Source organism: Grammomys surdaster, unplaced genomic scaffold (genome assembly GCF_004785775.1).
Source record: "Grammomys surdaster isolate TR1022 unplaced genomic scaffold, NIH_TR_1.0 130, whole genome shotgun sequence".
In the NCBI taxonomy this organism is placed as follows: Eukaryota; Metazoa; Chordata; class Mammalia; order Rodentia; family Muridae; genus Grammomys; species Grammomys surdaster.
This window is the reverse complement of record NW_021604588.1, coordinates 7502073-7526669: the sequence shown is the minus strand read 5'-3', so window position 1 is coordinate 7526669 and position 24597 is coordinate 7502073. Positions and strand designations below refer to the sequence as shown.

The window sequence follows — 24597 nt, the reverse complement described above, 5'->3', positions numbered from 1 at the left end:
TTTTTTCTTTCTTTCTTCCCTTCTCTCTCTCTCTCTCTCTTTCTCTCTCCCTCTTTTTTTTTTTGGAGAGTGAGGAATTGAAGCAATTGCACAGAAGCTTAAAAAGATAGAGGCCTGTGGGTGACCATTTTGTAAGTTAGACAGCACTGTCTCCATGTTCTTTTGACTTTCTTAAGATCACTCAGTGCAGATCTGGACCCAGAGGTAGAGGCTGCATTGGGACTTCGACTTAGTCCCTCTTCCTTGCATAGTCCTCATGACAATTTTCTAATCTCTCCCTTGATTGCTGCTGAAGAACATCAAGGTTTGATTTAAGTGCCTACCACCGACCATCACCAGGAGCTGTGGTGTTCACTAAAACTAATCAGTAGAATTGAACAAATGATACATGGAATTGCACTATAGTCAGACAAAAATAATGAAGGGAGGGGGTGTCTTTATTTTTCTTCACTTGGAAATGTTACAGAAAAAAATCTAATTTGTAAATTAACAAGAAGTGAGTCATCAGGTGGCAGTGTCTAATTTTAACCCGTGTTTCCAGGCTACATTGTATCTTGATTTAGCAATGAATGAAGTTACTTGATTGGGTTCAGTGAGAAGCCTAGGGTCAATCAGACAGTTAATCAAAACAGCAAAAGGAGACTTCTTCCTACATTCCCAGTCAGTTGCTCAGAGTGACTCAGAATACAAAAATACTTGGAAAAACCACAAGAACAAACCATTTAAAGAATCAAGGGGAAAGAAAATTAAACATCACTCTACAATGGACTATTAAAATGGAATTTTCGCCACTGTAGAGGACTTGGTGTTATTTGAAAGTCCCTGTGCAGAAGAAAACAAAACAAAGCAAAACAACAAAATCCAAACAGACAAACACCACTGAAAATGATAATGAATAAAAAGAATTGTCAGAACAGTCATGATCCTCTGGAGCCGAGCTCAGTGCAGTCCTGGGCTCTTCTTGGGTCCTAGAGAATCTGAAGATCCCAAGAGTGTGCTCTGTGGGAATTCCGTCATACCGGAAGTTTGACAAATGGTACCGCTCCGCCCACCTGGAAGGCTTGGAACAGAAAAAAAATACAACTTTAGGTATTAGAAAGTACAAGAATTACCAAAGTAAGAATATTCTAGGTTTTAGAAAACCTGGATCTTCTATCTTCTGGAATCCTTGAATTCTAAAAAAGATCGTGAGTTCTGTCACTTCCCCAGAGCCCTCTGCCAGGACACAGACACCCCCAAACTCTTTATTTGCCATCGTCTCTTTTTCTTGAAATCTTGAGCCCGTTGAATGGGTTTTGTGCTGTCTGAGTCTTCCAGGACAGTGTCAATCATAAGCAAGTATCCCCATTCCGTTTCTGACTTCGAGGAGAATTATTTAAAAGGTTTTAGAAAAACTCTTGATATCCTTTGAGGAACAGAACATTCTTCGAGTTCCTCAGTACAGGGGATTCAGTGTATGCTTTCAAATCAAGGCAAATGGATCAATTTTATCAATATCTCCATCTAGAAGACTATTTGATTTTTTCCCCCTACAAACTGCTTGTGTGGTGAAACACGCTGTTAGGTTTTCTAATGATGAGCCATCCTTGATCTCCTACAGTCAAGGTGAAGCACATGTACCATGCATTCTTGGCTTAAAATTACTAGTGTTTTATTGAAGCTTCTGTAATTATGTTCACAAGGAAGACCGGGTAAGAAATATTCTTTGTGTACCACCCCTGGGCACAGGCGGCTTTGAATAGCAAGGTTCTTAGCCTCATACTATCATATGCGATTAAACTCTAATTGTTCTTTGTGACAATTTTGTTTATAACTGGGATTAACCTGTAACTGGATGTTTGATGGAAGGATTTTAGCCTGGAAGGTGATTTTAAAAAAAAAATTTTTTTTATTAAATCTTAGAGAATTTCATGTAAGTGTTTGGCTGCCCCTATTCAAGTGGGTATGGGGCCGTCTGCTGGAGCATAGTCAACCTACCAGAGGCCACACTTACAAAAACATCTTGCTGTTCCTCCCCTAGAAGCCATCAACTGTCAATAGCTCCTCAGCTGGGATGGAGGCTAAGGAACTACCACCACCAAAAGGTGTTTTTGGCAAGTGTATGTTTAACTCTGCCTTAATCTGTTTAATTATTGTATATTATAGAGATATTCTATATTTTATTCGGATCAGTTTAGGTAAATTATATCTTTCTAGCAAATTCTTCAATCCACTTATTTTAAAATAAATTAGCCCCAAGTATTTTACTATTCTCTTATTTTTAATGTCTCTGGTGTATCTGAGATTTGGTGTATCTTGACTTTCTTATTTTTTTTATTGTGTATATTTTTCTACTTCAATAGTCTACTTTTCACTTCCTGCCATATATCTTCTTGGTGTTTATGTTGTCAGCTCTCATTTGTGCGTACAGTTCATCAGCTTGTGCCCTTATTGTCTTCGGCTGCTTGCCACAAATATTGGTTATAATAATTTCACCAGTCTTTGGTTCTGTTGCTAAGTCTCCTCTATGTTTTTCCCTTCCCTTTGAGTTACTCTGAAATGTGTTTTACGTTTTATAACACATAGGATTTTATTGTCTTGTTGTTGTTTACTTCTAACTTAATTGTATTGTGGTCAGAGAATGTGGTCTGGCACATTCTGAATTTTCTTAAGTACGATACGCATGTCTGAGAGCATGTCTTTACACGTTAGAAGTGGAGGTCTCTGGGTCACGCTTGTTGATTGCATTATCTGGTCTCTGTTGCTACTATCTTGTTTTCATCTTGACTAATTCAAACACTCAACAAGTGCATTAGGCAGCCACTGTGTATCCTGTTCCTCTAAGCTTTAAAATATAACTGTGAATGAAACAGACAGAGAAACTTGAAGGCAGAATAATTCCAGAGAGAGACTTGACCAGGGAAACAGTTGAAAAGTTATGCAGGGCAGTGGTGGTGCACGCCTTTAATCCCAGCACTTGGGAGGCAGAGGCAGTCAGATTTCTGAGTTCGAGGCCAGCCTGGTCTACAGAGTGAGTTCCAGGACAGTCAGGGGTACACAGAGAAACCCTGTCTGGAAAAACCAAAAAAAAAAGAGAGAGTTATAAACAGCCACACTTTACCCTCTTTGTTGTAAGTTTGAATCATTTAACAAGTCTTTCACGTGTCATTTCATGTGTTTTGAGGATAATCCATGTTTATGCATTAAAACTTAAAACTCCTTGAGTGAAAGTGGTGGCTCAGTGGGTAAGAGTACATATGGCTTTTACAGCCAACATCCACATCAGGTGGCTCACAACTGCCTGTAACTCTGACTCTGGGGGATCTGACACCTTATTTTAGCCTTCATGGGCACCTTAGTCATGTGTACAAATTCACACAGAGATACACATATGCACATTCACATAGTTAAATAAAAACACGATCTTAACAAACACACCTAGAGTGCCTAGTGATTTTCAGGAACGTTTTTGTAGTAGTTTTTATTTCTCATAATGGTCTTTTTTTTCTTAGGATTTACTTTGTCTGATGCCAATATGGTATATCTTCTGGTTAGTTCTTTCTCAATGTGCCTTTCACTTCTTTTTAGTAGCATATGTCTGGATTTCTTTATTTTAAATGTATATAAAAATCATTAGGGGGAGCTTTAGTGATTTTAGCCCATTTATATTTTGTAATCATCACTGAGTTATTTGAATTTAATTTGAATGTCAGTTTTAGTCTTGACTGTGCCTTGCTATATAGCGCCCCCACTCCCTGACCTCTTGGTTTACTTTTCCTAAGTTTGGTAGTTATACACTGTGTTTATTCTCTTTTGCATTCTTAATACTCTGATATCCTATTCATCTTTAAAGTTCTACGTTATCCTTTTTATTCTCTTTCTAAAATAGCCTAAGACATTTTGATTCCAATACCACTCTTCTGATTTCCACCTTGTTGGGTGAGGATTTGAATTTCACCTTAATTTCCCCCACTACTTTAGTCAATAGATCATATCACAAATGTAAATGTGACAAGGGCTTAGACTTACTGGTGTAACTACCAAGCTACTTGTTTGCCTTTCTTTTTGCATTAAACCTATGTTTTGTTTTGTTCTCCTTGTTCTTCCTATGGAAGTACAACCTGAAGAGATCCTGTCTGTAGTTGCTTCTTAGTTAAAATCCTCAAATTGCCATTCTTTTCAGAGTGACTTTTAAGCACTGACTTTGTCAGGCGTGTATGTCTGTATTGCTGTTCTAAATGAAATAGGGATGTGATTATGTTTTGATGACATTTGTATAGAGCAATCGAGTGTACTATAGATTCATTTCCCACTGGTAAGTTTAAAAAAAAAAAGAAAACAGGAAGAAAAATGTAGGCTAGTTAAGAGACCATATAGTACATGAGACCAATGGACTGCAGTGTTTCTAGTCACATTTAACAAGAGTAAATGACAGTGTGTACTGTACTCCAGCGCTTACATGGCAGCACTGGAACATACGATGGACCCATAATCAACACTGTCAGCGTCATTGGCATGGCTCACACCTTGAAGGGGTACAGAGGAAACAGAAAAAGACTGTCCCAAAGAGGAAGTAGCATGGGTCAAAGCAACTGATGAGAAATGCTGATTAGTCCATTGCCCACCTTTTCTGGATAGGAAGAAGCTAAACTCAGAGGAAAAGGAGCAATGTGACGAGACGTAAACATTCCTCCTTTGTTTCTATAGGGTTTGTGATTGACTTGGGCCTACCTTATAAGCATCTGGGTTTTGATACTCCAGACAAAGCAGAAGCCATGTATTTATTGAAGTCATCTTTATAGATAACTCTTATCAATCGCTCTTTGGTCATCTTTCCCCACTTGTAATGATGCTGTGCTGCCAAGCTTGCTTTCTTCTGAAGCAAGACCTCACCGCAACGGGGGTGTTCTTTTTCCTTGTCCTTAGATGGATAACTTGGCTAATTTGGAGAAAGGTCTTCTAAGCCCTTCTCTTGTTTTCTATTTTTTCACCCCTGTCTTCCATGACAGCAGACCACAGAAGGTTCGGGTTAGGAATCCCCTTGGAATGTCAAAGTTGGCAACAGAATAGATATGCTAAAATATTGTGACTTACTAGAGTTTCCTGGGGTTTAGGGATAAGCTTGTTTGTCCTCTTTTCTTCCTCATTAGGTTAAAGATCTAAAATCCATATTAAGATGCTCTGTGATAAGGGAACCACACCCCAAGTCCAGTATCTCCTTGCTGCTTCTGACACTGTAGTTTAAATGCTGACCTTGGGGAATGAATTGGAATCCCATCAATGCCTTAACCAGACTTGCCCATGAAGGAAAATAGTGAATGGTTTTTATCTACTTGTACAAGCTCTGCAGTTTGCTCTCAGCTCTTACACATTTCCATGGAACGCTTTTAGTCTTGGTTTTAAAGCCCTGTGTGGAGCTGACCCACCTTCCTGCTACAGAGTTCCTGAAAAACCGCTTTAGCCCTTGCTGTTTGTGTTGTGGCGTGATTGCTAGGAGCTCATTCACTTGCTATTTCAGCTTTCCACTATAAAGTTTAAAACAGTTTCTCTGTGGTCCCACACCATCAGGTGTGTGGGAATTGATACCTTTAACATCCCTTTTTAAAGAGCCTCTGGTGTCCTAGTGAATTAATACACTCTTTATGAGTCTGCTGAGCAGATTTTAGAGCCATTCTAAATGGGGCTGCAGTGCTAAGAGTTTTATAAATGGAAGGATTTGTTTCTGGTCGCAGTGACTTCAGTGCTTGAGGAGAGCAAAATTCACACCAAGGCTGGTTTAATCTACCTAAGCTACAGGTAAGAATATGCAGTTCCCAGCCATCCTGTGGCTCTTTCAAACATGGCATCTCAAATAGCTGGGGTCTAGACCCACCCGGTGCCTCACAGGACTTTGCTCTCTCATTGCCTGCCTTAGCATACATTACAAGTTAAATCTGAGTAAGAGGATTCCTGAACTTCATTGTGGTATACTCTAAACCATGCATTGGAATGTCCCCCCAGGTTTTATTCCATTTGATTTTGCTAGGAATGCCACGCTTCCTCTCAGGGGGAAGTGTGTCTGCATAATGGCCTCACTGTGCTGGTCTTTGCCCTCCCCAGACAGGCCTTCAGCTTGAAGGTCATGCTAAGGCCCATTTGTTCCCAGGTATGTCAGCTTTGGTAGCCAGATGAGATCCATTTCTGTCTAAGGGGTTGGTAGGGCAGCCATGGTGTATTTTCTGAACACTCCTTGGGGTTGTCAGGTTTTGTTTTCTTTTAAAATAAGGCATTCTTTCTTTGACACTGCTTTGTAGCTTGAGTTCAGGATATGGTTTGTTAATAACACCAAATATTTCCATTTGATTCCCCCTGCCCCCCGCTTTTCCTAGAGAAAGCCATTTTTTAAGGACGTCTCACTGTTCTACCTTGTCCCCAGCTTGTTGCTGACACTCAATAAATGTCAAAGAATGTTGTCCTGTGGTTAACCGCATGCTCTTTAGGTGTTCTAAAAAGAATAGATCTTTATTCTCATTGTTGGATGGTATATTTTTCCACTTGTTAGTTGAAAATGATGTCGGGGTCAGGTTTAGCCCATGTTGTACCTTTTTGGCTGTGTTTCTATATTAAGCATGCTTCATGTTTAAGTTGCTTGTGAAAATGCTAAATTAAACAAATATGCTGGGCAAAATAATGATACCCAATGCCAGCTCTAAAAGACTGTGCTCCACATGGACATGGAAAATATATTAGAATATACATTAGAATCATATATATCCATGTATGTATTTATACATGATGTCATTTGACCGCTGATGTACCCTCCAGGAGAGAACACCAGTAAACACAGTGGTAGTAATCAGGTGTCAGATGTATAAGAAATATAAACAATATGTTTAAGAACTAGAAAGTCTGCGTAGATATTTTAGCATATGGCACTTCTTTCTGATTTTAAGACAAATGATACAATAAAGTAATTAAAATATTGTTATAGATTTTATAACTACCTTCACCTCTAAGCTACTCTCTATAGAAATGCTGATTATCTTACTGATTTGATCCTAGGGTTTCGAACAATCCCTGGTCATGTGGGTGATCATCAGTAGCATGAAGGAATTAATGGATGGGCGCTGTACAGCCCTCTCTTGTTATATGGAGAAGACACAAATGTTGCCACTTGCTAATAAAGAATTCTGTAGGTCAAAAAGCTAGAACTCTAAAAGCCCAACCCTTAGACCCTAGTACACTGAAAATAGAAATGTTGCTTTATACTCTGATAGGAAGTATTATAGTTTGAAGACAAAAGTAAATAGTTCCTTTAAACAAAGAATTTGGGCATTTTCAGGTCCATGCCATAGAACTGATATTTGAGCCCAAACAAAATTCTAAGACAGAGCCTTAAAAAAAATCCTCGCAGTATAGAAGATGTATTATATAAATTGTCTCAATCCTGTTCCTATCATTCTACTTTATTACTCAAAACTGATCTGTAAATATTAACATCTAGATGATGAAATATAAAAATTCCTCATTTAAATCTAATTTTGGACCCAACCTAAGGTTTTCTTTCCTCAAACACCACCCTGTGCCTGCCCCTGGCCAGTGCCAGGGATTGAATCTAGAGCCCTGTACACGTTAGGTAAGTGTGCTACCACTGAGCTGCCCTTCCAGCTCTGAGGTTTTTCTTTTGTCTTTAGAATTTCTAAAGTTTTAGAAGATACCCAAAAGATGAACTTTTCCTTCTCTGACCCTAAACTTACCTTTCTGCTTTCTGCTGTGACAGTCGAGGTTGCATGAGGCAGAGGGTTTTGCAGACTGTCAGGCTGTGGATGTTGTGAGTGGTCACAATTTCACTGTCAACCTAGAAAGATGAATGCTATGTTTCTCTTGGTGGGAGTTAGTAACAGTGTGAATGGGCGTTTATAATGGTATAAGCCATCATCCCTTCAAGCCATCTATTCGCCCCCACACTCAACACAACTGAGAGCTCGTGAACTCTGGTCCCATGCTTTATCATAGCTTCCCAGGTTTTGTTACTGCCAAAGTCTCTTTATGAGGGTGTCTCCAGTTGTGATACTGCATCATTAGGAATTCTAGGTGCAGCAGAGGTGGGAGGAAGAGGTTTTAAAGGGGAGCCACCAGAGAGATGAGAGAACCAAAATGAACTGCCCACTTGATATATTTGGTTCACCAACTACCCTAAGACAAAAATCATATAGGATCTGCTGTTATTTTTGTGAGCCAAGCCAGTGGCTGGCAACTGATTTCACAGCTAAGATGAATCTTCCCTCACGTAAAGCTCTATAATTGCTTGAGTGTGAAATGCCCGTGGCTTGAAGCAATCAATTTAAATTCTTCTCTTATTGGTTTTTAAATTAAAGCCTGGAATAAAATAGGAATATGATCTTCCACTTGATAACTGTTCCTGCCTTTGCTGGGGGGTGGGGAGGATAATAAGTTTGCACTTGAAAGCTTTTCAAAATGTCACCAGAATGCTTTGGAAGGATTCTTTGTGCCCGAGACACCTGTGAGTACTCTGTACCTATTTTTCTAGGGAACTAAGCATTATTTTCCTCCATATGCATTCCTGTTTCAGACAAAAGAATTGCTAGAATCAAATCAGCAACTTAGAATCAGTCTATTTCTCCCCAGGACTTAGAATGGACTTGTTCCTTAAGCTGCTGGAGCCTCAGTGGGGTTTAGGTTGGTGTTCGAGGTACTGACTCTCAGAGGGTTTTCTCTCAAGGGCGGGGTAATGAATGAGCCCAACATGGCTGTGTGAAGTTTAAGAACAACAACAAATCATGTCCTTCACAGCAAGTTTGCTTTTCTTCTATAGTTTCAGAACACACTGTCCTCTTCCCACCTCAACTGCCACCCCTCTACCCCAAACTCTGCCATCTTCTTCAGATCAACACTGTAACATGGGGACTGGAGTGTCTCCACTTAAGCATAAAACAAGCACCAGCCAATTTTTATTAATGATAGGAGTATACATGCTAGTATACATGCTACACTACAGTACACTAGTACATAGTACACTAGTATACATGCTACAGACCAGTATATGTATGGTTCTAAAATACAGCTTTGACATAGGCTGATATCACTGGAAGCTTCCTTTGAGAGAAAGTCCAGCAGAAAATCATCCCACCTTGAAAGAAATCAATACAGATGGACCAATCTTTAAATATATGACTGTTTATAAATAACACTAGATTCCTAATATTTGTTAAAGATTCAGCCATTGCCACTGCTGCCACCTCCTCCTCCTCCCCCTCCTCTTTTTCTTGAAAACTCATGAGTCATTCTAAAGGAAAAGAAAAGTCAGGTGAGGGGGGTCCAGGTCTGAACTGACTCTCCTGACTTGTCTTGGACTTTCATTTTAAAGAAGTCTGTATCCTAGTCATTCATGAGAAGGATAGATTTAAAGGAACTTGTGTGCAGGAGTTTCCATTCAGGAAGGCTCAGAAAGTTGAGGAATCAAGGTGTTTGAGTTAGTGCTCTGGGCAAAATTAATGGTAAGATTCAAAATATTCCCAAACTGGGTTGAGCCTCAAGGAATTTTCTTTGAACACCCAAGTCCTTGGTAATCTCAAAGGCCTCCCAACTAAGAGGATATTTTAGTGACAATTGGAATAATTGGGTTTTAAAGATGACCTGCAAAATACTGTCAAACAGTCTGCCTGTCAATGAGAAGGAAATGGTGCCAAACAGTGGAATAAGCACAAAAGGCGCAAGGAGGGTTATTCTTCAAGACTGCTGCCATTTAAATCCAGTGGCAGGTGAATTATGAGTCCATGGCACTTCTGGCAGACATAGCATTTCTCCTTCTCTCCAGTGTGGCCACATACTGCCCTGGTCTTAATAAGGCCCATACTTGCCCAGGACTCTCTAGTGTAAAAAGAATAAACAGGCTTTAGTCCAGAGTCCAACTTAGATACACAAGGGTGTGTGTGGATCAATGGGCAACCCCCCACCCCCCAGTAAAGTACTCATTGTAAGCCCAACTTTAAAAACAGCAGTTTGCAAGCCACAGTTCTTTCCCATTGTTAACATTTCATATGCAGTCTATTTTATTTTCTGTCAGCTACTTTGTGGTAGAGTCAACATATCCATAAACAACATTCTTAAAGGCTATACCTTCTGAGAAAAAAAATACTATGGAAATCCCAACCATATACGTTGCTTAAATGATTGTCTTCTGCTTCAGTTTGCTGAATTCTGAGGGTAACCCTTGGCATGTGTAATTAATTTTAGTTAACACAGAGAGCCTCAGCAAAGGGAACTGACATGGTGCACGCATATTTTAGTAGAAAATGTTAGTCACATTTTGCAGTTAACTCCGAGCAGATGCATGAAGGTCTCATAAAGAAAATATTTACAAAGTCTAGCTGAAGCGAGCGTTTCCTCCTCTCTTTTCTTTTTCAGATTTTGAAACTGCCTGTGTTTATTTCTTAGATTCTGGGGAAAGTGCTCTGCACATACAGGAGGATGTTGACCCCCCTCCCCCAATTTTAACACTGAAGGGGAGCTTTGATTATTCGGATCTCAGCACACTTCCTTTCAGTGTCTATGTTAAAGCCATAGCTCATCAAAATCACTTATAGGCCAAAGTGTGCCCGATGTGGGGTTTACACAACTAGATAATAAACTGGGGTCCTTGAAATATTAAAAAATGATTTTGCTTTAGAGAGTATTAAAGTGCTTGCAATGTGTGTGTCTAAATCTATGGTGTGTGTGTGTGTGTGTGTGTGTGTGTGTGTGTGTGTGTGTGAACCAGTGGACTAACTTAGGTTTTTCAGTGTGCTTGATGATTATAAGAAGGTTAAAAACAAGATCTGTACCAATAATGCCTCAGTGTTTGGTCTGAGGGCCCTTTCTCACTCAAAGTTTATTAATGACACCAAAGGGCTTTTGTTTGTACTTTATGACTTGTGTCAGGAATACTTTGAGCCTACTGCTTTCACACTGTTACTTGACATTGATCATTGCACATAGTAGGAACATTACATAGCAGAGTTGGCAGATGCTGCTAACCCCAGGTCAGTTGACAAACTTCTATCAACACACCATCAGTTATAGCCGTCATTAGGAAATAAAAATCAGAAAAACTTAAAATACTTATTAATTCACTTAAAAGTAGGCATTTGTGTTAACACAACCAGTATGCTTTTAATGGAAAAATATTTTTAAATTAGTGAGAAAAAGTGGCATTGTTTTTACAATCCTGGAAACCTCTTTAATGTGTGGCTTAATCTAACACAGCTGGATCCTTATATCTGATTCTGCTTTCAATCTGTTACAATATGTTGTTTGGTTTAAATATATGGAGAAAAATCTGGCCTGATATAAATCTATTGTTGGAAAGTGAGAGAATATTTTAATAACTTTTCCAGATAATTGTGGGTTTTCCACTTTGATACTGTACCCAAAACTCAACAAGTGGTACTTTCTCAAGTTAGTAGCATGGTAGAGTTTGAAATTACATCAGGGCACTCTTTGCCTTGCTCTCTGCATCCACCGCGCTCATCAGCCTGCCCTGCAGTCTAAGCTGATGCTGTGCTTGGGTGTGATCCTCTCATTTCATATGCTGCTGTCACTCAAACAACACTGGCCCACCAGCTTATACACGCCTCCCAGGTGATTACACTTTCTGTCATACTATATTTAAGAATCCTATTCATTATCATCTCTGATGATCTCATTGGTAATGGGGAAGCTGTCAGGCTGTGGTGATAGCTATCAGGTTTCCAACATTTTGATGCCAAACCTTATCACTGGCCACAGATGGCGTTGGGCATTTTTCTTTAAATGACAGACTCATTTTGTTTATTTTTAAAATAATGACTGCCTGTCCCAAATTCAAGTTTTTAAAATCATGAGTGGGCAGTTAGTATTCTGGGCAAAACTAGAAGCTTACCAATAAAGCAGCTTGTCCTGTCCAGTTCAGTCCCACAAGTGCCTTACTGGGGACAATGGGGGCACAGGAGGAGTGCTTATTATACACCTAACCCATTTTGTAAAATTTAGTATCACTTTTAATCTATAGGACACATTAGCATATCAGCCTAGACATATGAATTCATATAATTACTAAACTGAATTGTTATTTAGAATATGTTAATATATTCAATCTATTGATTTGATAGTGGTAAAGTTATCATCAGAATATCCTTAAGGAAAACTGGGACAGCCCTGTGACATGCCTTGATTCATGCTAGGCACCCACTGTTTTCAACCTAATACAAGTGTTACTACATTTGTTGAACAATAAGCCATCACTTAAACAAAACAAAAAAATTCAAAAAAACAAACACACCAACACCTCTACCCTTTGAATATAGGATTTGTGAGTTTTGATGTGCTTTCTCATAAATGAAGATCTTTAAGTATTGGTGAGTAAAGCAAACTAAGCAGCCATCCTCAAGATTTGTTCATTTTCAGAGGAAAGTACAATTCTGTAAGGAATACTTTAACTTGCATTTCATGTTAGCAACTAAGTCTCTAATTAGACAACTCAAACTATGTTATTAGAAAGTGATGGCGATGTGTTCATACTGTCCTTTTATTTATTTATTCTTTTAATCCAGCAGACACTTAGCCACCCGACAAATCTTCCTTGGAATGTCACTTGTAGTGGGCACTCGCCAGCCACCTCACCACTCTGGCTGGCCCTTTAAGTTCTCTCCCAGTTTTTTCCTTTCTCCTTTACCAAGCCACATTTGTCATTCAGGTGACATGGCTATGTCTACAATATCTGATTGCTTTCTAAAAAATGATCTCCAGAAGGTCAACTTTAAAATGATCCTGCAATTTAACACATCATAGTAATGTCCGGCAACATAGGGAAGGGTAAATTAAAGACATCTGTGACCCCAAGAGATTCATAAGGTAACCTGTCCAGGTGCCGTGATCTTGGTTTTGTGTTAGATTGGTATGTGAGTCCTGTTTCTTTTAATATATATTTCCTCTTCCGAAGCAAAGAAATGTTAGGTGAACTGGCCTCCTTTTTAGCATCTTCAGGGGAAGCTGTGATCACCCAGAGTAGAGAAAACTAGTCTTCACATCATCTTCTTATTTTTAAACCAGTGAGCCGTCTTTCAAAGAAAATAAGAGTCACAATTTTTATAAAAATGTGAAGAGTAGGGATTTTAGGTTGCGGTAACAAAAAACTAGACAAGAACATAAGCTTCTTGTGTTTCCACATATACACAAGGGAACTTGTGGAGGGTCACATGATTTCTTAGATGATAATGAAGTACAAAAGCTGTGACAAGTACAGCAAAAGTAGCTGTTAAAAGCAGCACAAGTAAAACAGATGAGCCAACCTCTAACACTGTGCATGCCTGCTCTGAAAAGTCCTAAATCACGTGAGAGTAAGCTTACCTTGTACTGATTGTTCAAGGGATCACATCGTCACATGCCATATAGCTTTGAGAAAAGTCCCTCATACACTTAAACAAGAAAAGATTGAAAAAGCAAGCTAAGACAATGCAAAGTCCGCTGACCCGGAAAACCCTTGAAAAGACTTTGGAGAGTCCTGGGAGAGTCAACTGTTAATCTGCGTTATTATGAAGTTGCACTTGGGCAATCCGTGACATAATGACTTAATGTCACATCCTTTTAACAATTATCTTCATGTCTTTAAGGGACAGGAAACCTATTGCATAAGTTAGTCTGGTTTTATTTCTTTTAGTTTTGAAAACTTAAGAGTGCATTGGTTACCAAATTGGCCTTCAATGTGTTCCCTAAAGCAGATGGTGAAGTCAGAACACATCTGGAAAATCAGGCTCATTTCAGGCAAGGTAGTGGAGGGGTTTATCTTAGCAACCAAAAGCTGATGTTCAAATTCTCCCACTTATCCCCAAACAACCAACCAACCAATGATAGACTTCACAGGGCCCTTGCTTTCTCTCTTACTTACCACTAGTTACAGTAGAATGGGCTCCACAGGCAGAATAACTCAAATAATACACTGTATCTTCCTATAACTGACAGAATTAAATTATTGGTGAATTTAGTAAGTATAATCAAATCATACTTAATTATACCCCTGGTTTAACCATAATCCTTATTTGTGTGACCATAGAACTATGGCATGAAAACTCAGAGTTTGTCACTAAAATTATTTTATCAATAGGTATTTTCAAGTGAATTTCATCTTCTTATGATCCATGGGAATATTTGCATTTTTTCTGCTGTGACCATGTCCAAGCCATTCTTGAATGAGATCAAAACGATTAAGAAGGCCATGTTACTGATATTCCATCACTTGTGTTCTACAGTCATCCTGCCCTGCTGACCTCTCTCACCTCTCACCATGAAGCAACCGGTATTTCCTCTCCAGAGTGTGGCTGGTCTAAAACTCATAAAAGCAAATATCAGTTTCCAACTGAAATCCAAAGAGCTCAATTAAGGCAAAAGAGCAGAGAAAGACGAGGGTTGCGCTCACCACGGAAAAGGCGAACAGTTTGTAAACTCAGTACTCATCACGACAGACCAGGGAGCAGAGAGTGAGGCAGCAACCAAAAGCTGCATAAACCTCCACAGGCTTCCTAAGGACCTACCTCTGTCAACTTGTTCCCACTTCTTAAAGATTCCACACCCTCCAAAAACCATCAGGGAACCGAACATTCAAAACATGAGCTTCTTTGGTTATTTTAGATTAAAAACATTTCTGGATTTTTTTTTTTTTTTGGTTTTTTGAGACAGGGTTTCTCAGTATAGCCCTGGCTGTCCTGGAACTCACTCTGTAGACCAGGCTGGCCTCTAACTCAGAAATCCACCTGCCTCTGCCTCCCAAGTGCTGGGATTAAAGGCATGTGCCACCACTGCCCGGCCTCTTTTTTTTTTTTTTTTAATTGGCTTAGAAATTATCTTGGAGAAAATAAATAGGTTGGAGGTCAAAATTCTGTAGCATCTGAGAGCTTGACTGGCTTACCTGTTCTATCTGAGGCTACACAGTTGAGGATGCTATATCCAGTAAATGCTCCTTACCCTCTGTCTTTATAGCTTGAAGTATAGAGGAAAAGAATCGGCCTATCAATGATGTGCTACAACAAATGAGGTTTCTTAGGACCCCAGTTTCCTAGAACCCCAGTGCTCATCCCCAGTCTTAACATCTGTGTGCATAATCAGAGATACATCACACAGAGTCCAGCTTTGCAGCTCAGACTCACTTGGGCAGTGAAAAGCAGCCCTGGAGGTTTCATGGGACTTTAGCAATGATTAGGAAAATTACAGAGTAAATTGCAAAGGGGAAAACATGAAGTGCCCCATGAGTTCTGTGGAGAGCAATCCAGCCTCTTTTTTTATAGACCCTTGGATTCTGGTCAAGAGAATCCAAGTTCTAGTGTGTGGAAAGGTCTCTAGAATCTCTATAGGCTATCCATGAGAGAATGTAAGCAACATGGCCAGATAGACATCACCAAAAATAGAAAACCTCAACTTCTGAATGGAAACACTGTGTTTTACAACCTAGGACATTGAACATTCAAGATTTGTCAGTCAATTACAATGATAAAAATAATGATGACGATGATGATGATGATGATAGATATTCTACATAAAGTCATCAAAGCTAATTGATCAAATAAGAAAATTACTTTCTTATGTTCTTAGGAAGATGAAAATATCTCATTCTGAAAAGATGAGGCATTTTCAACATGCTAACATCACTGGATTATTTGATGGCATTTTACCCCTCTACGAGATTGTAAGCTCCTAGGAGAAAATGTACCTTGGATAAAAATAGAGGCTGTACTGTAGTTCTACTGATTATGGATTTACATTGCACTCTGCTCAAGGGTGGTCCAGATATTGGCCACTCAGTGTGTCTGAAATGATGGTTGCAGTAGAAGTTGACCTGCTACTGAAGGAAAAAACATCTCTGAGTTCAGAGGCTGAGGCCAAGATAAACCTCTTGGCCTTCTCCCTCAGATGTAGAATACAACCTGAGTGATCCCTAAACTGATATAGAATTGTACAATTTGACAATTTGTTCAAAGAACTAAGGAATTAAAATGACAAGGGTTTCCTGAGGAATACTATACAGCCCATTTTCCCCTGGTATGAAATAACCTTTTCTCCAAAGTCAAGATTCCTAATACAAAAAAAAAAAAAAAATTACAGATGCTAAGTACTGATCATGGATTCCAGTTTCCAGCAGACCTCACAGTGTTGAGTTGCCTTCAGTGTGGCACTTACCACCCACTCTCCCGCAAGCCACAGCAGGGCCCATGATTCACCAAGCCCATTTCCCCAGGAACACTCCTCCTGCACCCTGCCTTCAGCATCAGTCAGGAGTCACAGCATGCGACATGTTACATAAGCATGCAGTCAAAGCCTGTGTTCCCACTGCGCACTGCCTTCCTGCCTGTCAAGCTCTGTAGTGTTTCTATATCAGAGCCAGTACATGCTGACTGGAGGGGAACCCAGCAGACCACAGTGATCGCTCTAATTTGGAGGTTAAACTGTTCTTTCCCTGGTAGTCTCTGTTGTCACTGTGACTTTTCCCAGGAAATGAGATCTGTCTGCCTATGCTTAAGCCATGGAGTTAGGCCAGTTTCTTCTTTTTCTTTTCTTTCCCACTCTGTTGCTAATTTTTGCTTTGCTTATTTTCACTAGCTGTCTAGTTTTATAAACATTATCCTGCCTGGTTGAGTTCACCCAACCCCCCCCACACACACACACCTTTAGTGAGGAAATCATGTATGTTATGAAAGAATAGGACCTTCATCACCTTTAAAAGGTACGATCTCTTTGTGAGAAAGCTTGGACTCACATGGCGTTGAAAGCTGATAGAGGATGTTTCAATGTGCTTTTAATATATAATGTTTATATCAAAAGCTTATATGTGTGAAATGTACAAACTTTAAAAAGCATTTAACTGAGTAGGGAGTAGAATATTCTACCCGATGCATAGGGTTTTATGTGTGGACATGTGTAGAATATGCTAGTGTGTCTATGTATTTGACCTTGTAGAATTCAGAAAACGCATGTGCCTGGGCGTTCTCATTGTTGCTGTTAGTCTTTGCTTTAAGTCGGTTCCCATATACCCTGGTGAGCAGTGTTGTCATAGAAACATTACAGGAATGTCCTTCCTACACTGGTGTGCTGATGGTCTAACGTATCCAGCTAGCTCTGATAGTGTATTGGTGTCTGGGGTGCAACAAATGAGATGTCTCAGTATCTAAGTTACTTTCTCTTAGGTATGAAATCCATATCTCAATTTCTGTCTACCTAAGCCCAGTTTAACTCTGAACCCTGGGTTTCCCACCCAGATATAATTCTCCTCCAGTCTCTGAGTCACTCAGACCAAATACATCCAGGTCCTTCTTGAGTCCACTCTTTCCCTCACGTTCCGTAGCCGGTTTCTCAGAACTATGCGCTGGCTATCCTTTGGAGTACTTACTTGCTTAGTAATCAACTTTGTCTTCTCATCCCATCTCCCTCCTCATTCTGCTCCTCCCTAGTGCTTTCTGTGTTCTCTGCTCTCCACAGTCACAGTGGTTTTCATGCAACAGTCACAGAGATGCTTCTAGAATGTACTGGACTTCATCACACCACTCTCTGCCTACATCCCTGCAGAGTTTCCGCACCAAGCTCCAGACAAAAGGCAACTCCTTCTCAAGTGTCGCATGCTCTCCACATCTGCTTCTCTGAGCTCTGTTCTAACCACTCCAGATGTTTCTCTCTACTCCAGGGACGCCCTCTGCTTTGTTTCTTGGATATGCTGAGCTTGACTCTGTCTGGGGACTTCTGTAATTGTCAGGAATGTTCTTTCTTAAAACGTTCATGGGCTGTACCCCTCTTTCTTCAATTCATGTCTCTTTTCAAATGTCACTGCTTCGTGTTTTAAGTAAATATCCCAACATTCTTTCTTACTCCATATTATTCACAACACTACTTATTAATACCTTTATGCCATTTTTATTGTTCATTGTTATATCTTCAAGACCTAATGCCATGCTTAAAGTGTAGTAGCTACTCAAGAATAAATAAGCAGATGAGAACACAAAGTTTGATATCCTAGAATAGCTTCTTAATGGATTTTTCCCTCCTAATCTTAAGCTTCTGCCAATATATTTTTAAAGACAGGCCCATGTTATGCAAAGATATTTCTTTTAAAAACTGGTAGCAAATACCATGTAGTACTTCAAGCGTTACATTGCAAGTTTATACATATGTGTGTGTTAAATGTGCAAGAAGTCATTCTGTTATTACCTGTTAATAACAGGTAACAAGAAAATATTCATGAAATCATATAAGAAGAGTGATTGAAACAAAGAATCATAAATGTTAACAGGATCTGTGTTTTATGTACACACAATGTGGAAGGGAGAAAGAAGAGGGAGAGAAAGAGAGAGAGAGAGAGAGAGAGAGAGAGAGAGAGAAATAAAATGAGCAGTTCAAGCCAAACATCAACAATTAAGTTACCCTGAAGAGTTACTGTGGAGGTGGAAAGGCTAGGTTAAGAGTGGGATCCCACATCTGGAGATTGGAATAAGGGGGGCCATAGCTAGATAAAAAAGGAAATTTGAAAAATGGTAAGTTTGGTTTTCATGGAAATCAATTATTCAAAACTGAAAATTATGAGAAATGAGTGTAGTAATTGTGTTGTGGGGGGGTGTCAGTTGGAAGGATAAGTCTGCAGCATATCATGACAGTATGGGAAAACTTAAAGCCAAGGGATAGGAAGCCTCTTGGGTTTTAGAAGGAGAGCTGACAGTTCTATGGAGAACAGTCTGTTTTTAATGAAATACAGTGTGAACTGGAAGGATGAAGGTAAAGCACTCAAGAGAGAAGCCTGGAAATCCGATGAAATGTCCTTAGAGATGGAAACACGATGCATTCCAGAACCATCCATTTGAAATTGGTTTCTTTCCTACATGGCTCACAAATTAAGCACCGCAATGCCAGTCTCAAGAGGAGATTCATCAGGAAGGGTCTTTCCCAGCAGGCATTATGCAACGTGCGAGCCAATATCCCCAACTTCATCAGTAGACATGCTCAAAGCATGTCCAACGAGGGTGGAAGGGAAAACACTCATAGGCTAGCTCTTTGCCTCTACAAAGTCCTTCAGAGCCCAAAGTATTGACATATCATATCATTTTTCTCTATGGATTATTTTATAGACAGTAGTCATAAGTAGTAGGCTTTAGATACTTAACATCAAAGGTCATTTTAGGATTTCCTTAATGATCCATACCAGTTGAAGAACAAACTCTGTCATTTGAAGTTCTGTTTCTCACGTGAGCTCCTCTGTTTAATAGTATTATACTTCTCTCTCACTGATACCCTGAAACATGAAAATGCTTTTTGGTAATCCAAGTCCTTTCATTTGAAGTTTCAGAACTCTATAATGTCAAGACGGAAAGAATCCAAGAGAAAAAAAAAAATCCACATTTCACCTGTTGGCCAGACAAGTATATAAAATATTAACAAGAAGACAATCTAGCCTGTTTACTTCCAAGATCCCTTATCCCAGCATTTCAGCCAAGCTTGGAGAAGAGCAGAGCGGACCTAACATCTGTGTTAGGATGTGTCCACTGCTTTTCTTTGATGCTCAGTCTCCTCACCTCTTTACTCTTCAATTACAGCCTTTAGATCTGGCCATGCAAGTTAACATTCCCATAGAAACACTTGCACTTTGCCAATACCCATCGCTGGACAGTATGAATATATGATTTCAAATCCTTGGGGCAACTCTTACAGATAGTGTGTCACTACCAGAGAGTGAGTTTCTGAGAATGGGAGGAATTTCATCCATACTCATAGACTAACTGATATGTATTTAACAAGTGTGGAGAGGGTTTGAGCACCTCCATCTGATGCCAAAGTGTATGTTCCTTCCATTATATTGTGCTGATTCTGAAGCCCAAATCTCACAAGACTCAAAAGAATGAAATTGCCAGAAATAGCCAGGTACTTACTTAACTGGCTGATAAGAACTTTGATGGCGGATAAGGACATTATAGACGTCCATCTCCGTACCCTCTTCTACAGATCACCTCTGTCATCTGGTAACAGAAGACCAAGCAATTCACACCTGCCCTAACATGAAGAGAAAGTTAGGACAGCATTCCTGCTCAGGCCTTTGCACAGCAGACGCAACCGTGTCACACTCCAGGTTACGGCCGTGATTAACAGCTTTACAGCCTCACAGTTCCAGGGAGAAGCCTATTTCCCCTGTGGAGTATTCCTCCTCAGGCCTAGACAGCCACTGATTATTTTCTAGTGTGAGTGTCAGATGCTCAGTGTTGTCGAGATCTTCATCATACCCCACTGCCCATTTCTGCTTTTCTTCTGCATTTTCCAGCAAGGTCAACAGCTGAAGTGCAAGAGGCTCTGTAAAGGGATTCATCACAGGGCTCACTGTGCCTGCTACACTCATAGCATATTATTTCTATTAAATAGAGGCTTCAGAGTGGCTTTTTCAAAAATGTGTACAATGCATTTAGACTATTTTACCTCCCTTTCAACTCACTTGTCCCCCTCCCCACTGTTATCCCTCCCCCCTTTCTCTCTCCTTCTGCCCTTCTCTCCCTCTTTTCCTCCCTCCCTCCTACTTTTGTGACTTTTTAAAATCTAGCTACAAGGTAATAAAAAATACACAGTGTTTGTCTGGCTTAATATATAGATATATAATTTCATCCACTTTCTAGAAAGTGGCATAGCTTTGTTTGTTTTGGTGGAATAATGTTCTGCTGTGTATGATGCATTTCCTTATGTATTCACATGTTGATGGGTGACCTAGGCCATGGGGAGGTGTTCCTATTTGGTTCTATTAACCCAGCTATTGTGAGTGCTGCAACAGGGAATATGAGAGTCTACAGGCAGCTCTGCTGTGTGCTGACTACATTCCTTCAGGTACATACCCAAGAGTGGAATATCAAGACTATATTATAGTTCTCGTTTTAAGGTTGGGGGGGTTGATCTTTCATCGTGTGTGTGTGTGTGTGTGTGTGTGTGTGTGTGTGTGTGTGTGTGTTTGTGTTTGCTCCTTTGCCTTTATTTTGAGGCATTTAAAACTGACTTCTACAGTGGCTCAATTAATTTATATTGATATCAACATTATGTAAAGATTTCTACCCTCTCCCCAACACACACACACACTCATGCACACACACACACACACACACATATCCTGACAAGCATTTTTAATTGGTAGTTTCCTTGGTAACAGCTATACTGATTGGGGAAAAAATCTTCAGACTTATATGTCTTTTATTGCTAAAGATATTGAACATTTTTTCAATATCATGTATTTATCAACCATTTGTAGTAGTTCTTTTGATGACTTGTTTATTTCATATTGTTTGATTTTAATTGTTTGGTATTAGGTTTTCTTGAGTCATTTATATATTCATGAGTCACTTGCTCATCAAATACATAGCTGACAAAGATTTTCTTGCATACTATAGGCTGTCTCTTCGTCCTGGCATTTTTCCCTTCTGTGGTAACATTTTTATTGCAAGCAACCCTGTTTGTTGGTTCTTGGTAACATGCCCTGCTGTGTTGGAGTTCCATTAAAAAAATACGCTGCCTCTTCCTTTGTCTTGAGGGGTTTTCCATCAGTACTTTTAAGATTTAAGATCTCATGTTAAGACCTTTGAACCAATTGATTTGGTTTCTGAATGGAGTAATAGACAGATCTACCTGTGCTCTTCCTGTGGATAGCCAGGTCTTCTTGCTGTTTTGCATTAGGAACACCTCCCCATGGCCTTCTAGAATCATTTACCCCACTTTGGTCATCCCAAGGCATGGTCTGTTTCCCTCCCTCATGAGAACAATCTTGTCCCTTGGCACTCTGACATCGGCACTGTGGTTGGATGAACTTTGCCTTATGTACACTCCAAGGCAGAGATTATTTGCACTCTTAATCTGAGTTGATTCTCTATGCTGCTTCCAGAAGCCCTTTCAGTCTCTCCTTGGGTATCCCCATTCCTGTTAAAGTCAGAGTCAGAATGGATTTGATTGATATTTGGGAAGATCCATTTCTAAGCATGGCAGGGACAAGGTTGTCATTGGGAAAGTGTCATGTTGTCCCTTTCATCAGATATTTTTCACTAAAGGTTTCATTTGTGTTTTCTTTGTGGTTTAAAATGTACTGTTGCTTGTTATGCAATAATTTTGGTTCTAGGTTGCATACAATTTTCTCATATATATTTATTTTTCACTTAAAATTAAGTCCAGTAAAATTCAAAAGAAAGAGAAGTGAACGACTCTTACAGCTGCTGGCTTTTCCTGGAAGGCAAAGACATCTCAATTTTAAAGTTAGTTTGAAGACATGAAATCATTGTTGTTTGAAACAGCTGCCTGGTCAAAGACTTTTTTGCAGTGTACACATTTAAAAAACAATTTTTAAAAAAATCCACTTGGGGCTTTGTAAAGAAGTCCTTTATCTGGGTCATGAATTATTTTCAGTCTTTTGAGTAACTGCTGAGATGATGAAGTTTACTGGAATAAAACAGATGTCTGGTTTCTGTCTCATTTTAGGAGGAAGAGGGATATGTCATTGGGATTTACTTGGTACCTTGACAGCAAAGTCTAAATAAATAATTAGTGGCAGCATCCCACTCACTATGGTGCCTCTACCTAAAGCCATTATATATGACTCATGAGAACAAGGAACTTGTCTCTCTTAATCAACAGGTATCCCTCTGGACCTAACATGATAATGCCGGGTGCACAGCTTCTCAACAAATGTTTATTAAATTAACCAAGAGATAGATAGCATAGCATCCTTTATACAGAACATGTCATATAATTAGATGCACAATGCATCTATTCTTCTATTATTTTTTACAAAGACACGTGCCATGGAATCCTTTTAATAGAGACTTTCAGGATGAAGAGATGAGCTGCTATTCCTTTTTGTTGGTCTATAACTTTATACCTCAACTCTAGTCTTTCTCATATGTTCACCAACTTGAGCAATAAAGATCACCTAAGTAGAAAGTAGTTCAACTCAAGTAGATGTGTGAGCAAGGCATCAAAGGTATAGAGAAGAGAGAATCATTCATGCAGTTCGTGCTAACTGGGAAAGGCTCAGAGGGAAGGAAATTTGAATAGTCACCGTGAGGGTGGGTAGAGGCTTGCCAAATAGTGAGCTCAGAGGAAGGAGTAAATAGTGGACACAAAGGTCTGAAAGAGTAAAAGGGCATGCCATGGCGCTCCTGACTGCAGAGCATCACCACCCTCACCAGTGCCTCCAGCACCACCCGCCCCGTGATCTTCTGTTTGTTTACATATCATTCATTATACAAAATACAGGTCACCATGGAAGTGCTTATTTTTTGTTGTTTTTTTTTTTTAAATAAGAATATGGTTTCTTTCTCTCTCCACCCCCCCTTTTTTTCCTGAACCCAGTTCCACTCCCATTATATTGAAAACTGGTACACAAAGTGAGTTCTCCCCACCACAAAAGTTACTAAATAGCCAGGCTTCCTGAAGACCCAGTCATACTTAACTATTTGGAGTAAACTTATCGGCAGGTGTGAACAGATGTTGAGTCCTACACAGGCTTGTGTTTTCAGTATGACAAGTTCACCTTCACCCTGGTCTCACTGATACTTAGCATTGAACTGGGTACAACAGAGCTCTATTGCATGCGACTTGAAGGGGCCATGGGTCTGATATTCCATATCTAGACACATGTTAGGCAGCAAAGCTATGTATTAAGCTATGTGAAAACATATTTCTATATAAAGCTATGTAATGTAAGATCCCTTGGTGCCCCCAGCATGTCTTTTGGTAGCCGTTAGAGCAGTGGTATAAAAATCTATTTTTCCAGGTGATAAGAACTTACAGAAATTTCCAAAATGAGCTCAGACAACTGACTTTAACAAGAGCTTGACATGATCTTAAGTAATAACAGCATCAAGAATCATTATTTTTTTAAAGGCTGGTTTTATGGGGAACCATTGAATAAAACCACATATCTCATAACACTGCCAGTCTGGTTCATTCTTTATCAACATCTCACACCGACATTTTCTGCAAGCTCCAGGCTCCAAGAACACTTATCTAACTCTCTTTCTGAGTATTTGGGAGTGAAAAATTAACCCAGACTGTCCATATCGTTTTGAGATTGGCTTTGCTTTACTTTATTTTGTGTTATTGGCCTCTTGACCTATAACACACTGACTGGGAGATGTGTGGTGGTTCTCCATAATTCCCATTCTCTAGAAGCTTTTAATGAGTCATCTTTTGTGTTTACATAATAGTTGCTGTTATTAGTTAGTCATTAATGCAAATGGAAGGTGACATAAAAAGCTATTCTCAAACATAAAAAATGTGGAAGGGAAGGCACCAGGCAAGCACAGCCTGCCCTGCTCTTTTTCCTAACATGTGATAAAACATGGCTGGCATGAGCCCACGGCCACTCCTGACTTATTCCTCAGATTCTAAAAATGCTCTCCTTAAGCAGACCATTACGGCAACCTTTTATGACCTAATAAATGAGGCAGACTGCGAATAATTGTGGTTCTTTCTCTGCTTTCTTCACCAGTTGCCTTTATTCCTTTCTAATGTCTCTTGTTGCTCTGGGCTAAACAAAGTTCGGATTGCGACAACAATTTTTTTATGATATTGTAATATTGGTTAATTTGCCTGCTATTGGTTATGCCCAAGCAG

The 24597-nt window shown here is 39.6% G+C and overlaps 1 protein-coding gene across 5 annotated transcripts in view; it reads left to right on the top strand.

Annotated features, from left to right (window-relative positions):
• Positions 1-24597, top strand: part of Dnm3 (dynamin 3) — a 459396-nt gene that overhangs the window by 326880 nt on the left and 107919 nt on the right. The gene's annotated exons all lie outside the window — the stretch shown is intronic.